This window comes from Haemaphysalis longicornis, unplaced genomic scaffold, assembly GCF_048455015.1.
Source record: "Haemaphysalis longicornis isolate Haplotype H1 unplaced genomic scaffold, Haemaphysalis longicornis Haplotype H1 scaffold_43, whole genome shotgun sequence".
Lineage (NCBI taxonomy): Eukaryota > Metazoa > Arthropoda > Arachnida > Ixodida > Ixodidae > Haemaphysalis > Haemaphysalis longicornis.
Window position 1 is genome coordinate 679,283 of NW_027526371.1, and position 15,696 is coordinate 694,978.

The following is a 15,696-nucleotide window of genomic DNA, read 5'->3' on the forward strand; positions in this document are numbered from 1 at the left end:
GCTCGTGGAAAAAAGACTCACCAAAAAAATTGTTTTTGAAAGAATGCTCATCAAGTGTGGGACAATGCTTGGTTCGTGTATAGCGCCATACAGTAAGCCTTAACATAACTAGCCGGATTTATTTTCAATGAGTTGTGTAACCTCAGACACAAAAATATAAAACATTGAAGCTTGGTGCGGCTCGCCAGGTTGGCAAATCCGCTCTTGTTCTTTATCTAGGTTTTATCTAGAATTCATCATTATCTAGATCGCAATCGAGATTTTTATGCAGATCATTACCTAGACCTTTATCTGGATTTCAACCTAAAAGGGGTGTGATTGCTATCATTATATTGTTCACGACTCCTCGAATAATTAAATACTTTTTTTTGCCCTCCTCGAAACTTTCGGTTCATCGAAAAATTATTTTGTATAACACGTGTTCGCTTGCTTTTACTATATACATGAAATGGTATAGCAATTTAGTGCCAAAATACTGCACAGGGTGTTAAAATAATCCCACCAGAAAATGTCAACGAACAACCAATTTTGCGGAATATATCCAGGCAATGTGAGAATATTTCTTTTTATAGTAGCAGTTTGATGAAAATGCCCGAAGGAAATCAAAGAAAAGAGTCCGAAAAGAAAATACCGTAGCCTGCACTTGAAGTGCAAGGCTCGGGAAACACCCGAGCTGGCGGACCGTCTTCTTTAGTCGGAGACCGGACTGTTGCACCTCCCATCAATTTCATTACTCGCCGCTGAAAGTTCTCCATGACTGGTAGGCCGTATTTTTTCCTCCGCAAGCGTTCACAACTCTTCCATACTGTACCTGCAGTAAAGTACAAAGCCAAAGCCTGCGCTACAAACCCAAAGGAAATGCTTTGCGCCCGGATTGAGATGATAGCTCGTTCAGATAGATGTCATAACGCGAGGAAGCTATAGCTTCGATTCCGGCCACGGGAAACATTTTTCGGGGCGAAGCACCTTAGGGGCTCGGGCTGTTGGCGTTTCATGTCGTCGTCGTGTCACGTCGTCGTATTCTCATGTAGTCAGGGTACTAAAACACCGCGACACTCTTTTCCAGCGTCTCGTGCTTGAACGTAACGCTTGAACTAACAGCATACCGAGACATATTTTCCAACGCCTCGCGCTAGAGCATACAAAAAACACACCGGGACACTCGTTTTCAAACGATTCGCGCTACGTCGTAGCATACTTCCTAGCTTGCTGCGGCCTGTGACCGGCGCTTCTCTGAGCCCACTCAGCGCGCTCCGTGTGGCAAGACAGAGACTAATAGTCTTTGAATACACTTATACACAGCATGCTTCGCCCCTCCCAGGTTTCACGTTAGTAGAGATTGCGCGGTATTTTTTTTTCTTTCCAAATGGTTACATAGTTATTGTTCTTCGCCGCTTCTGATTCCGTACCCTTCGGGCCTGTAGGGCGACTCAGCGGTTAGGTGGCCGGCTTCACGCCGTAAAGACTCCGGGTACGATTCCCGGCGCCTCCGTAGCCAAATCTTTTGTTGAGGCTTTTTGGTTTTTTGGTGCGATGGACGATTACTCACAGCCGAAACAGCTCCGCTGTTGAAAAATCTGCATAGATACCGCGGCGCCTAAGTATGGTGCGACTTGGTACTGGTGCTTGGATAATTAAGACACCCCAAAATATAGTTATGTAAATTGTCCACCCTCAACCACGAAATTAAAATGCGACATGCAGACCCGCTCAGTGCCCGTGGGCAAGGATGTCAAAGATATCAACCGATTGATGCGCGTTTTAATATGTGTTCGTGTTAGAGTCTAGGTGGCTGCATATCGTGCCGGTTTAGCTCCGATTGAACGAAATTATCGGGGAAAGGTTTCGTGAACCGGCTTACAAGCGTTCTACGAGCTCCCAAACTGTCCGATAACTATAACAAGAAGAAATATATAAATAAAGTATGCCGATTCTCTAAACACCTAACGAAAGGGACAATCCCGCATGCACGCACGCACACGCACGCACACACACACACACACACACACACACACACACACACAGCGCACACACACATCCACAGACGCACACGCTCGCACGTGCGCACTCGCGCACACCCACACACACACGACACACGCACGCGCGCACACACGCGCACACCCACAAACACACACACGACAGACGCACACGCACACAGAAACGCGCTTGCACACAAACACCCGCGTGCACACATTAACACACGCACACGCACACGCACGCCCATGCACGCACACAGTTGCACTCACAAGCACGCGCACGCGCCCACACGCGTACACCCGCACGCACGCACGCAAACACACGCGCGCACACACGCATATGCACGAATGCACGCATAGGATGGCGTCAAATTGGTTACTGCACGGTGCGCGCACAATGCGTCTCGTTCATCTATTAGAGGCCGCTAATATATAGTCGGAACCTCAGTAAGTAAGACAAGAAAATGTCCCGAAAACTGGGTCGGTACTTCAGATCCTGGGTACACGACCTGCGATTGCGTGTGGGGCTTAACTCCAGGTCTACGGGGCGTGCCGCAGTGGAGAGTTCCGAATTAATCTCCACCGCCTTGCGATGTGGAACGTGCGCCAAAATCTTGACGCACGGGCACTTTCGCTTTTCGCGTACAGCAGTGAAGCAGCCACCATGGCCGGTGTAGAACCCGCGTGGTTGGGCTCAGCAGAGCTGCAGCACAATGCTTTAGCCATTGAGCCACCGCAGCGGGTTACACAACTTGCGACTGATGCACACGAGCTGGAGGGATTCAGCGCTGGTATAGCCCAACTGTGGATGTGATTTTTTGTGCGTTGCTTTTTCCTATGAGAGTGCTAACAATTCCTTTAATGCATAAAATGTTTTGCAGGAATATGCATAAGTGAACTACCCTTTAGTACCCCTGCCCCATAGTTCAGTCACAGCATCTCCAATGCTATTGCTAGGGTACACAGATAATGCACGTTTTTACTATCAATGGCAGTTTGTCGTTTGAAGGAGAACTTGTGCAGTTCGGAAAGTATGAGGTATGTTTCGTATTTATTCAGGAACGAACGCCAAGGGGACCAAATAGAGTGCCATGTGGTGCAATTTCTAAGGATTCCTAATTACTTCTTTTAGGGGGGTTTCGAACCTAAAGTCAACTCAAACCTATTGTTCAAAGCAGATTCGTTTTCGCACCCGCCTTGGGGACAGTGGCTCTGGCGTTGTGCTGCTGAGCCCAAGGAATCAGGTTAAATTTCCGTTCGCGGCGGCCGCCTGCGTGATGGAGGCGAAAAGCGAACATGCCCGTATCCTCGGGATTTTGGCGCACGTCAAAGATCCCCGGGTGGTCAAAATTAATCCGGAGACCTCCAGAACGCCGCGCCTCATCGCCTGGGTAGCGTCGGCACGGTAAACCTCACATTCAGATTAGTTTTCGCTACATATTTTCTTCTCCGAAATAAACCACTACTCAAACCATACACCCATCCAATATAACAGTACAACCACCACGCTACTTGGTCTCTTCTATTCCTTCTGTTGATATTACAATCACGCCTTTTGTATCACCCACCACGAGAGGCGTGAAGGCGGTAAAGTTGAGCTTGCGAATAGGGACACTTCCTCGATATATTTCATCGCGGCAGTTCTAAATACAAAACTGTATTTTTCCCAAATGCGGAACAAGCAGAAAAGGCCCTCTCTTTGCATTACACAATTAATCTATTGTATTCTTTTGCCGTTTACATAAATTGTGCATAGAGTATTTCAGCGGAACAGACAACAAATAGGAAGATACAAATGGCCTTGGACTCGACGGTAGCAACACCGCTCGCGGCACTCACCTCAAAAGGCTTTTTTTTAATTCATTAAACAATATTATTTCGTTCCCGGGCAACGCAAACAAGCGACCCTCCTGCATTGTCATCATATTAACTGGACAGCGCCAATTTTCTCATCATTTTTGCGATTTTTCATAAATGTGACGTTTATGGTGGGGGCATACTTTCTTTGGTTTTAAAGACGATAATCTTTCTTTGGCTACTTAAACGAAAAAATCTTGGTCTGTCTGTATGTCTGTCTCTCTCTGACAAGATTCAGCCACCCGGCCTAAGTGTTGTTGTTGTTCGGCGGTATTACAAGAGTAAAGAAAGTGCGGGAAAAACCCGGTAACTGTCTCTCAGAGAGGACACCTAAACTGGGTTTATGGGTTAAGTGAAGAGGGAGGGGCATGAGTGGAGGGAAGGGGTGGCTGGTGGGGTGAAACAGAAACAGCGCAATAGTCAAATATACCCACAGCGAAATCTAAAAATCTACATCCGGTGTTAACGTTCATAATTGTCAATGTTGTTGAACAAGAACAAGACATTACGGAAATGTAAGGCAGAAAATCAATACATGAGTGATATTTGCAGTATTCTTTTATTAAAAATTCACGAACGCTTGCTTCTTGCGATTCAAATAAGATACTACGTCAACTTCGGAAAACCGTCGCCTGCTGTTGCCCGCGCGACCTGGCGGATTTAAAAAAAAATCAAACCGTAACAGCAACGAAATGTTCTACTAGATGGGCTGCCTGTTCGGCTTGGAACGCTCGGGGAGTGGGGCGACGTGGTTGTATAAACGTTGTAGCAGGTTGCCTCGATTCATGCCCGTCTCCGCCGTACGGTAGCGCTGGCATCGAGGCACGCGACTTGGAGTGAAGTCAATTTAAATTGACTTGAGCAAACCTCTAGCCTTTTATCTTGGAAGAAACCAGACAGGAGAGGAACAGCATGAGAGATCATCGGCAAAGCGAAAAGAGGCATTTACTTGACGGGTCGACTATCGTCTTTCGTCGACTTTTGCAACGAAAGGAGCAGATATGCGGCCGTTACGTTACGTCAGCAGATACGTTATTTTTTCCTTAAGCGCAGATCTCTGTTGTTTATATTTATTTTTTCTATTGTGTGTGATTAGATGTTTCAAAAGGCTTTTGTTAGTTCTTACGGTCTGAGCTACTTTAACGAAGCTTCATGGAATGCGGCCAACACGAAACCAATGTTTAGGAGGAAGGGAACGTCACCACACAGGAAGAGGCTTTTCGGCAACAAGAAAGCTGGCAGACCGATTTTGATGCACGCCTGTACCAAGAATGTATTCGTAGGTGCTGCGTTCCTTGTTTGGCGGGCGCCAATAAAACTGGTCACAACCAAAAGGAAAATTGGTGAGCAGCACTTCAAGAACTGGTTCCCTAAGCAGGGTTTGCCTAACATAAACCGCGTACTGCCGTAATAATGAAGAATTGCATTTATCATAGCGTTCGCGTTGAGAAAATACAGCCAGCGAATCCCTTTTTAATACCGTGGGAGCGTCGACTGGCCCCGCCGCTAACCTGTAAGGTGCTGACCAGTGGGTGGGTCAGCGCTTTTTACGGTAAAACATGGTTGCGTATCTGCTCCACTTGGTGCAAATGTCGACGAAAGATGATGGTCGACTGGCGCCATGCCAAGTAAATGCCTCCCTTCTCTTTCCCGCTCACCTTTCATGCTGTTCGTCTCCTGTCTCGTTGCTCCCTTGATAACACGCCAGAGGATTGCTCCACACTATCTGAATTTACCGCGTTCCACTACTCCAAGTCATGGGCCTTGATGCCGGCACTGGCGGACGATGGGGACGCGCGAAATTCAATCCACCCTACTACAACGTTTGTAGAACCTCGTTGCCTTACTCCACGAGCGTTCAAAGCGGAACGTGGAAGCTATCTAGTGGAACATTTCGGTGCGTTTGCCGTTTTATTTCTTAATAGCCTGCAGGAGCTACAGTAGTGCAGGCAACAGCAGGAGGCCGTTTTCTGCAGTTGATGTAGTATTTCATTTGCTTTAGAAAAAAACCAAGCATCCATGAATTTTTTAATAAAGGAGAACTGCAAATACCACTATTCATTGATTTTCTGCCTTATATTTGCGTAAAGTCTTGTTCATGTTTGACAGTTTTGACAAGTATAAACATTGACACCGGACACAAATATTTAGAGCAGGCTATGCGTATATAAGACTATTGAGCAGTTTCTGTTTCACAACGACTCTGGTTTCACTTTGTCTGAATGGCTTAATCTAGTCAGACAGACAGGCAGAAATACAGACACACAAACACTTCTGCGTTCAAGTAGCCCAAGAAAGACTGTTGCCTTTAACAGGGCGAAACGAGCGAGCCTAAATTGCACAGCTCGCGTGCCCAGAACAAAGCCTGGAAGACGCGTCCGGCATCTGCCAGGCTTCCGCGTGGCCTTGCCCCACGCGAGGTAGTCGCAAAAAAACTATCAAGTGCACGTGAGCGTGCGCCACGTGCAAAACGCCCGGCGTAGGTGAGCTGGATCTTAAAGAACACTCTGCCGAGCGTTCGTGGCATCATCTGTCACGTGCTCTTCTACCCACCAGTTCACGTGCCCTCGCAATAGAAGTTGACACGCTGAGTTTGCGCAACGGACGCCGAGTGCGCAAAGCCGGTCGACGCTGGTTGTAGAGCGTGCTAACGCCGTCCACTTTGTGAGAAATGTGAAATCGGGCGGACAAAACAATCCTGGCCTGCCAGTCATGCAGACCTTTCATCGCCTAATTCGGAAATCTGTCTGAGTTGCGATAGCCAGGTCTCTGGCAAAGGGAAAGGGGTCGCTAGCTCTTCGTTTCTCTAGCCTTATACCACTAGAGCAAGCTGACCCAAATTTTTTTTGCAAATACTTTTATCATTGCAAAAGCAATTTGTGGAATATAGAGCGTCCTAAACTTCTAAGCTTTATTGGATCTTCCTGTCACACCCTTCTGATTATTTTATCATCCCGAGGTTCTAAGAATGCTCTATTCAATCACTTTTTTGCCTTTCACAGCAGCGTAATGGCCTTAAAGTATGACCACTTAATGTTCATTCAAAATATAAAACCTTTACAGAATCCCTTTCACAAAACTTCCCTTTCAGTTGAATGAATAGCGTTGGTGTACACCCACAATGCTCTAGCTCATAAATGACCGAGCAACGTTAACTATTGACCGAGTCATAGTTTACTCTAAGCTAAAAACTTCTTTCAGTCCTCCCACGAGCCTCGAAGTAGGTAATAGCTATGCGTAAAGAATCACGAGCATTAATTTGCTTTTTCGGGTAGGGGTGGAGACAGACTGCGTGGACGTAAATAAAATTGGTTAAATAAATGACAAGAAAAATAAATTGAAACAAAACAGAAGTAGCACAGGCTTAGCTTATCTAATCCTGCATACCCAAAGCGAAAGCTTGGCTTAGCCTGGTGAAGTCTTGGATTGACTTGGTTAACCTTTCATTTAGCTGTAATTACTATAGTATTCGTCAAAAGCATGTCTATGCCTACGATTGTGGTCCCACTTCCAGCATTTTCGGAACCGAACGGCTCGCTGGGCGATATCAGCTAGGTGGTCAGACGCCACTTTTCGATGACGGCTCAATGCCTCCAGCTCGCGCCAACGCTCAGAGTAGATGGCCCGGCCTCGCTCTCACTCATGGCCAAGCTCGCTTGCGCGCGTTGAGTCACGTGGTAAGGCGACGACCCATCTCCAGAAAGTACCTGCACCAAGCCGGCAACGGCAGCGGCTAGCGAACGCAGGCGTTTGCGGAAGTCAGCCCAGTTAGTCACGTCGTGGGTGCCAAGGGTGCGGTGCAGCTTCGGTTAAGTGCAGGTCAAATTTACCGCGGCGTTGACACCGCTTCAGAAGATTAATACAACTTTTGCTTTAAAATGAACAGGAAATTATCTTAGTATTAAAAGGTGTACTCTTCATAAACCCGCGAGTGGGCTATTATATGCCGAGTATTTGCCGCTAAAGCAGACGCTGGAGCCGCAAAATCATTAACCTTCGCTTTCCACAAAAAAAAAAAAAAATATCTATCATAGCGTATCTGCTCTTTTTTTTTGCAAATATCGACGAAAGACGGTAGATGACTGGTGCCCCTTCTGTTTTCCGCTCACCCCTCATGCTGTTCCTCTCCCGTTTCTTTCCTCCCAAGATAACACGCTAGAAGTTTGCTCAAGACAATTTACATTTACCACGTTCCACTGCTCCAGGCCAGGGCCTCGATGCCAGCGCTGCCGTACGATGGAGACGCACGAGATCGGAGGCACCCTACTACAATATTTATAGATCCACGTAACCCTGGTAGACGTGCATGCCAAGCGAACGTGGAGCCTATCAGTGGAACCTGTCGTTACTGTTCATGTTTGAATTCTTAAAATTCTACCGGGAGCTATAGTAGCGCTCGCAACAGCAGGCGACGGTTTTCTGCAGTTTATGTGGTATTTCATTTGCTATCGCAAAAACCAAGCGTCCATGAATTTTTTAATAAAGGAAGACTGCAAATACCACTTATGTGTTTATTTTCTGCCTCATATTTGCGTAATGTTTTGTTATTGTGCAACAGTGTGACAAGTACGAAGACTGCCACCGGACTTAGACGTTTAAATTTCGCTGTGAGTATATATCGCATAGATTTGGTTTCGCTTTGGCTGGGTGTCTGAATCGAGTCACAGACAGACAGACAGACCGAGAACGCGTTTCTGGCGTGTTGGTTGAGGTCTACAAACATATATGGCACAAATACACAACACAAGAAAAAAGACACGGACAGGCGCTACACTTCCAACAGGTTAATAGCAACGACCGCAACGTACATTTATACACACATCCCGACATGTGCAATAGAGATGCCCACAGCGTCAGCGCAAGAATTGTCAGAGACAAAGCCACGATTGTCCGAGACTAAGATACTGGGAAACAGCAGATATCAGAAGGCCAGAGAATTGCTCGAGGCGCATCGTATCAGATTGAAGGGAAGTGACGGTGTTAGTGACACGTCGGTGGTATTGTTGAACGCTGAGGGGCGGTTTTTAGATAAATTCTTGCGCTGACGCTGTGGGCATCTCTATTGCGCATGTCGGGATGTGTGTATGAATGTAAGTTGCGGTCGTTGCTATTAAACTGTTGGAAGTGTAGGGCCTGTCCGTGTCTTCTTTCTTGTGTGTTGTGTATCTGCGCCGCTCAGTGTGTTTGTAGACAGACTGATATACAGACATACCGACAGACCAAAATTTTTGCGTTTGAGGAGCCCAAGAAAGACTATCGTCTCTAATAACTATCAGTAGTCATGATAATGAACGGGTTTATAGCCTTAATACCTGCCCCGTGCCCGGCCAAAAAAAAAAACATTTCGGGGTGCGGGAATCTCCATTGTGTCCAGTTAAGAAAGTCCCGTCGGCCTTGGTAGGGAGGTATCAGTGAAGGAACAAAAAATAAATTGGGGAATGGTGGTTAGTCCCTTTATGACACGCGCCTACGACAGGTAGGATACACAGAGTAGACACTGTGCAGGCCACGTACGCAGGATATTTTCCTTCCACCACAAAAACGGGGTTAATGTAACGCTAATTATGTCCCGGTACAGTGAACTGAAATTTTCTTTCTAACTTTCCTTGAAGCTTTTCAGAGCTGGACCGCTTGGAAGTAATAGAACTGAAATTCAGCCGTACGTTTAGAAGAGTCGCAGTTAAAACGCCCTTATTTTGTACCCGCGTTGCTGGCATTCGCGATCACTTTTGCTCTTGTATTTTCGCGCATTAAACTATAAATCCCGGCACGGTTACTGGAATAACATTATAATCAGTGTCATTCGGTTTAATAAGGCATGAGAGCTTCTAATATTTGGGAAAGGTATTGATGATATGGAGCCTCTGGATAACTATTTATCGAAAATGTCTTTGTTTTTCTATCCCCAGATAATGTTTTTGAGAATATTGTTCGGTGTACGCGTAGCTTCTTCAGTCATTTTCGAAACCTCATATATTGAATAAACATCCTCACATGGCTACCACACATTTTATAGACTGCGTAACAAAAACTCCCTGGATAGGAGACCTCGACACTGTAAAGCTTTCTGCCTCAGAGCACGCGACTTCAGGGTGTTCACGATTCCAGCCATCTTGCGTCAACACAAACAGTCGACCCCCCCCTCCCCCCTTTTATTTTTTCTGTCCATAAAATATTGGCGTAGTCTGGACTAGTCGTGCAGTGCTCGAAATACAGCAGAGCGGGGGGTCGACCTCGCTTTTCCCCACACTTACAGAAGATCCCAGGGTAGAGGGAGCAGCCAGACCCCAACAGTGCAACGCCTCTTTGGACTGCACAATAAAGCAAAGCCCATTAAAATATGTGTACTGCTTCACTCTATAGCAATCATCGTTATCCCTTTCGTCGTCGTCTTGCGGCGGCGCAGCCGGGTAGGGAAAATCCGCTTGTAGTGCATCCTTCCCTCGGTGGAGCTCCACTCCTGTGTCGGCATGTCCGCAGGCTTTCTCCCCGTGTGGATTTTGATTCGATGGCTTGACAGATTTTTCGTCACCGTCTTCGGCGCGGAGGACACATGGCGCGCCGATTGCTACACAACAACGACGACAAAGGCGGCAGCTCAACATGTGGCGTATGCCCACGCGCAAGCCTGGACGATGTCGGTGGTTGTCATCGAGGACGCGCTCATGTGCGCGCAGGGTTTTCTGTCTTCGCCGGACGGATTTCTGTCACTCTAAACTGCCCGGCTTTTAAAAACACGGGGTAGCTGGCGTTGAAACAACGCACATATCAGGTCTGGGATGTCAAGTCAAGTACTCTGGTAATATCTAAGCATCTAAATTTGGTATTACAGCGGGGACGAAGAAAAGTTGGAAGTCTCAGTATCTGGTTACAGTTTGAAACTTATATGTGGTTATGCTATAAATGTTTCATAGATTATGAGCACGTGCACATTTTTCTTCTTTGCGTAGCATATGTTACTAATTATTACGAAATAAGTTTCTTCATATTTTCTATGTGCCCAGCCACGCACTGGAGCCCTGCGCTGTGATAAATGCGAAGTATCGCCTCTTGCTGTTATAGCAATGCAATGCCAGCATACCTTGCTCAATATGGAAAAGCTGTAGGGCGCCACACCCTCACCTACATTATTCTGTTTTGATCTATGTTGTCTTGGATCTGTTTGGGATTTAAAACACATTTCCTTCTAAGGTTTGTGCGCCAGGCCAAAGAACTTGCCCTTCTTAATTTTGGACTCTCCAGGCCATTCTGTCGTACTGGTTTTTTATTTTATTTATTTATTTATTTATTTATTTATTTATTTATTTATTTATTTATTTATTTATTTATTTATTTATTTATTTATTTATTTATTTATTTATTTATTTATTTATTTATTTAACGATACTGCAGGCCAGTATTTTGGCCCTGGCAGGAGGGGCTACACAGTATACATACAATATATTGAAGATTAGTAACAACAATCAAGACAACACGAAGACTATAGCAACGTTCAACCATCAAAATTTACAATGTGGGACTCAAGCTCTTTCATAAAATCAGCAGATTCAAAAACCTCTAGTGGCAAACAATTCCATTCAGACACAGTTCGGGGGAAAAATGTGTACTTGTGAGTGTCAGTTCTGGCGAAAATTGGCGATAATGAGTATGCATGGTTATGTCTAGTTGTCCGTGAAGTTGAAGGTTTTATACAATTAGGAAGTAATAATTTAGTTTTCCCTACAACACAGTTTTGAAGAAACCCAGGGCGACTAACTTTCGGGCGACCCTCGAGAGTCAATAAGTTGTACTTCTGCATCAACAAGGATGGCGAATCATGCCTTCTATATTTACCAAAAATAAATCTCATTGCCTTTCGTTGAACTCTTTTAAGCTGCATAATATCTTTCTTAAAATAAGATCCCATACCTCAGCAGCATACTCCAGTTTTGACCGAACGCCTGTATTGTAGGCTAGCATCTCAGTACTAACTGGTCATTCTTTCTTTAATGAACCATAGCTTGCGGAGGGCTGATGAAGAAATATCCAATATATGCTCTGACCAAGTGAGCTTCCTTGTAAGAGTCACACCTAGGTACTTATATTGGGAAACTTCTAATACAGGCTGTTGATGTAGTATATAGGAAAAAGAACTAGGACATTTTTTCCTTGTGACCCGTAAAAGTACAGTTTTCTCTGAATTCAGCGCCATACCACAACCAATACACCAATCTTCAATTGCCAAGAGAGTTTTTTGCAACAGGAAATGATCATTTGTAGATGATATTTCTTAAGAACAGCACAATCATCCGCAAACATACTTAAAGGAGCCATGAAGAGAAAATACAGCTTCGTTTTATTTGAAAGAACTAGGATTCAGTATCTCATTCAGCTCCATTACAGCCACAAAAGATGTTTTTTAACAAAAAAAAAACAAGACGATTTAAAAACATTCAAATTTCGCGCCACAGTGGCGTGTTATAAGCAAAAATGACGTCATACGGGCCAACAATAAAACATAATTTTCAGTGCGTTAACTGCACGTTAGAATTCAAGTGATGCGGTAAAATAGAACTAGAGGCCCCATTACAGACGTCCAGTCATGTGTCATCACGACAGGTCAGTTAGGCGGCCGCCAATCGCGCAAACAAGGTTTCGTGACGTCATAGAAACGTTGCGGGAAATTAGCTAGGGGGTCGCGACGGCTTCACACATTTTCTTTCATATCTCCGTTATTTTTTCGAAGAATGCGATTATATTGGTATCATTGTTATCGGGACTAGGCAGTCTTTCTAATAAACCCAACTTGTATTTTGTCTTCATGGCTCCTTTATGGATACATCATGAGGCACTACATCCACCAAATCATTTACATAAAGAAGAAACAGCAGCGGATCTAAAACACCCCCGTGTGGAACGCCCGACGTAACAGAAGGTGCACTAGAGGAACAATGATTAATTTCTACAAACCTGTTTCTATCGGCTAAATACGAGGCAATCGACCGAAATATGTACAAAGGTAACCCTATACACTCTAAGGTATACTATAGTTTTCCAGGAGGCACTCTATCGAAGGCTTTCGATAAGTCTAAAAACAGAACGTCAATTTGACCGGACTGATCAAGTACACTCGATATCTTGCGTACCGTCGAAATAAGCTGCGTGGTTGTAGATAGGCCCTTTCGAAAGCCGTGCTGATGGGGGGACAAAATGTTGTTTTTAGTAACGAAATTCTGAATAAACGTCACGACTACGTGTTCCAAAAGCTTGCAACAGGAACTAGTTGCAGAGACGGGACGGGAATTTTTAGGAAGTAGCCGGTCACCGGATTTATAGACGGGCACCACGCGGGCTATTCGCCAGTCAGCTGGAACGTGACCAGACGTTATTGAGAAGTTAAACGATGCGGTCAACTTCAACAACATGGCCAGAACCCCCTCACTAGTTATATCAAACTCGTTTTGGTATACAGCAAAAAGATTCGGCTGGTTATATTCGTCATGTATTGAAAAAACAGATTGAAAGTACTAATTAAACGTGTCTGAAAGAGAAGTTGGGTCATCCAGAATTTTATCATCAAATCTGACTTTTTTAATCTCCTTCTTACTCTGGCTGAGGTAGCGCCAGAACTTTCTAGGGTCATCTTTAATGAATTCTGCGATAGTGTTGTTGAAAAAATTGTTTCTCGCTTGCTTTACTTTGCAGATCAAGCTCTAGCGCCATAAATTGGAGTGAACGTTTTGTTCTTCTTTCTCGTGCGCTTAATCTTTCTTTTCGTCTGTATTATATCCCGATTAATCCAGGGGTTTTTACGGTGCTTTTGCGGGCTTTTGGATGGAATTAAATGTTTAATGAAGAAATTAACTGCAGAATGAAACTTCTGCCACAAACTTTCAACGTTATTGGTGGTAACAACGAGATGCTCTCCTAAATAATCAATTACAGCTGCGTCATCGGCTGTAATATAGTCTTTTACTGTAGCTGCAGGAATTTGTTTCTTTTTGCATCTCGGTATATCTAGACCAGCAGTAGTAAATTAGGCTATGGTCAGAAATCTCAGGTTCAACCTGCACTGTTCCCGAGCTGAATTTTTCCGAAAGAAATAGGAGATCCAAAATTGCATTCACGCGGGTGTAAGCTCTCACAATCTGATCAAGATTAAATGTAAGCATTATATCAACTAGAGCGTCAGCCGCTACAGAATACCCACATTGCATATTTTTCCAATCAATCGATGGTAAGTTAAAATCTCCTGTTATAATTAGGTGTTTGTCCCAGAATTTTAGCAGGTGGTCGTATAGCCTACCCAAAAACAAGTCATAGGCATTCGGAGAACGGTAAACATCACAGACGAAAAACATGTCTCCCTACACCGACACCATTAAAAGCAGACTTTCATGATGAAAGACTTGGTCAGCAATCGTAACTTCAATATTATCTTGTTATCACCGCAACGCCACCACCGCGGGAACCCCTATCGCGTCTGTACAGCCTGTAGCCAGGCGGCACGACTTCGTCGTCACTAATTTGATCATGAAGCCAAGTTTCAGTTATAACACATATTTGAGGGTCATGTGACAAAAGAAGCGTTTCCAATTTATCGATTTTATTAACGATGCCCCTAGCGTTAATTACAAGCAGACGAAGTTTATGCTCCTTTAGTCGCTAGCTTGTTGACGTAAGATTGTTCGTCCTCGGCATAGCCTTGCGGGAGTTACAAGTGTCGTCCCAATAATAAAGTTGTTTATCAATGCTAATCTTATCATGTACTAGCCATACTTTGTGCCCGTGTTAGCACTGTCTCAGAGCAGTTTTCTTTTTCGCAGATTTTCTGCGCAGTATTCGTTTTGAACGCTTATGCTAGTTCCTTTCAATTTTTTAGCATTGTTCAAGACTGCCTCCTTTTCAGTGAAATCTTGAAAGTAAAGAATTATAGGCCGCTTTTCGGAAGGTTTTCCTAGTCTATGAATTCTGCCAATTGATACGCACTTGACTTACAATTTTAAGTGCGATGCACTTTATAAGCGACCCCGAACCTTCCGCCGTCCGCATTGCTCCTCCTCCTCTCCCCTAGCAACGGCGCGAGGAGCGGAGAGGAGCGTCTGTAGCAACGGCGCAGCGACGTCACACCCCACGTGACCCGCGCGCGCTCCGCCTCCCGCGCCGTGGCTGCGCGCGCCCGCGCCGGCTCCCGCACCGCTCCTCGCGCCGTGACGTCACACTCCCACGTGACCGCGCGCTGGCGCCTTTGCGTCTGCTCCCCCTCTCCTCGCGCCGTGACGTCACATGCTCTGCAGCTGGCGCGCCTCTCCCGACGTTAGGTTTGCACTCACCCTCGGCGCGCGCCTCTCCCCTCGCCTGACAGCTCCCCCTCGCCGGTACTGCGCCTCTCAAGGCGATGGCAGAATTACTACGCCGTGTACTCTCGGCGCAAGAAATGCATTCGCACTTCCTCACGATTCCCTTCGGGGAGGTGGGGGAAATTTTTTTCTCGAAGACATCTGTAATGACTTTATTTCGCAAGACGGCTTCAGATTCGTTGGGTTCTTCTGGAATGCCGAATACAACAAGATTGCTCCTGCGGTTTCGATCCTCGAGGTCAACTATTTTTGCTTGTTCGGACATGAGTGCACCCTGTATACTAGTCACAGATGCATTTAATTCATCCACGACACAACTCTTAACTTTTAATCCTTTGACCGCGTCTTCTACGCCTACTAATCACTTACAAAAAGCTTTTATGAATGAATATGTGTTATCAAAAACGGAAGACTAGGCAAGTTGGTACATGTTCATAGTAACAGCGCTAACGACACGAGACAAAAGGAAGAGGGCACAAACACGGCGCTGACTAACAACTGAGTTTTATTGCTTATTCCAGTGG

At 45.3% G+C, this 15,696-nt stretch overlaps 1 protein-coding gene across 1 annotated transcript in view; it reads right to left on the reverse strand.

Annotated features, from left to right (window-relative positions):
* Positions 1 to 15,696, reverse strand: part of LOC144137649 (uncharacterized) — a 146,703-nt gene that overhangs the window by 704 nt on the left and 130,303 nt on the right. The gene's annotated exons all lie outside the window — the stretch shown is intronic.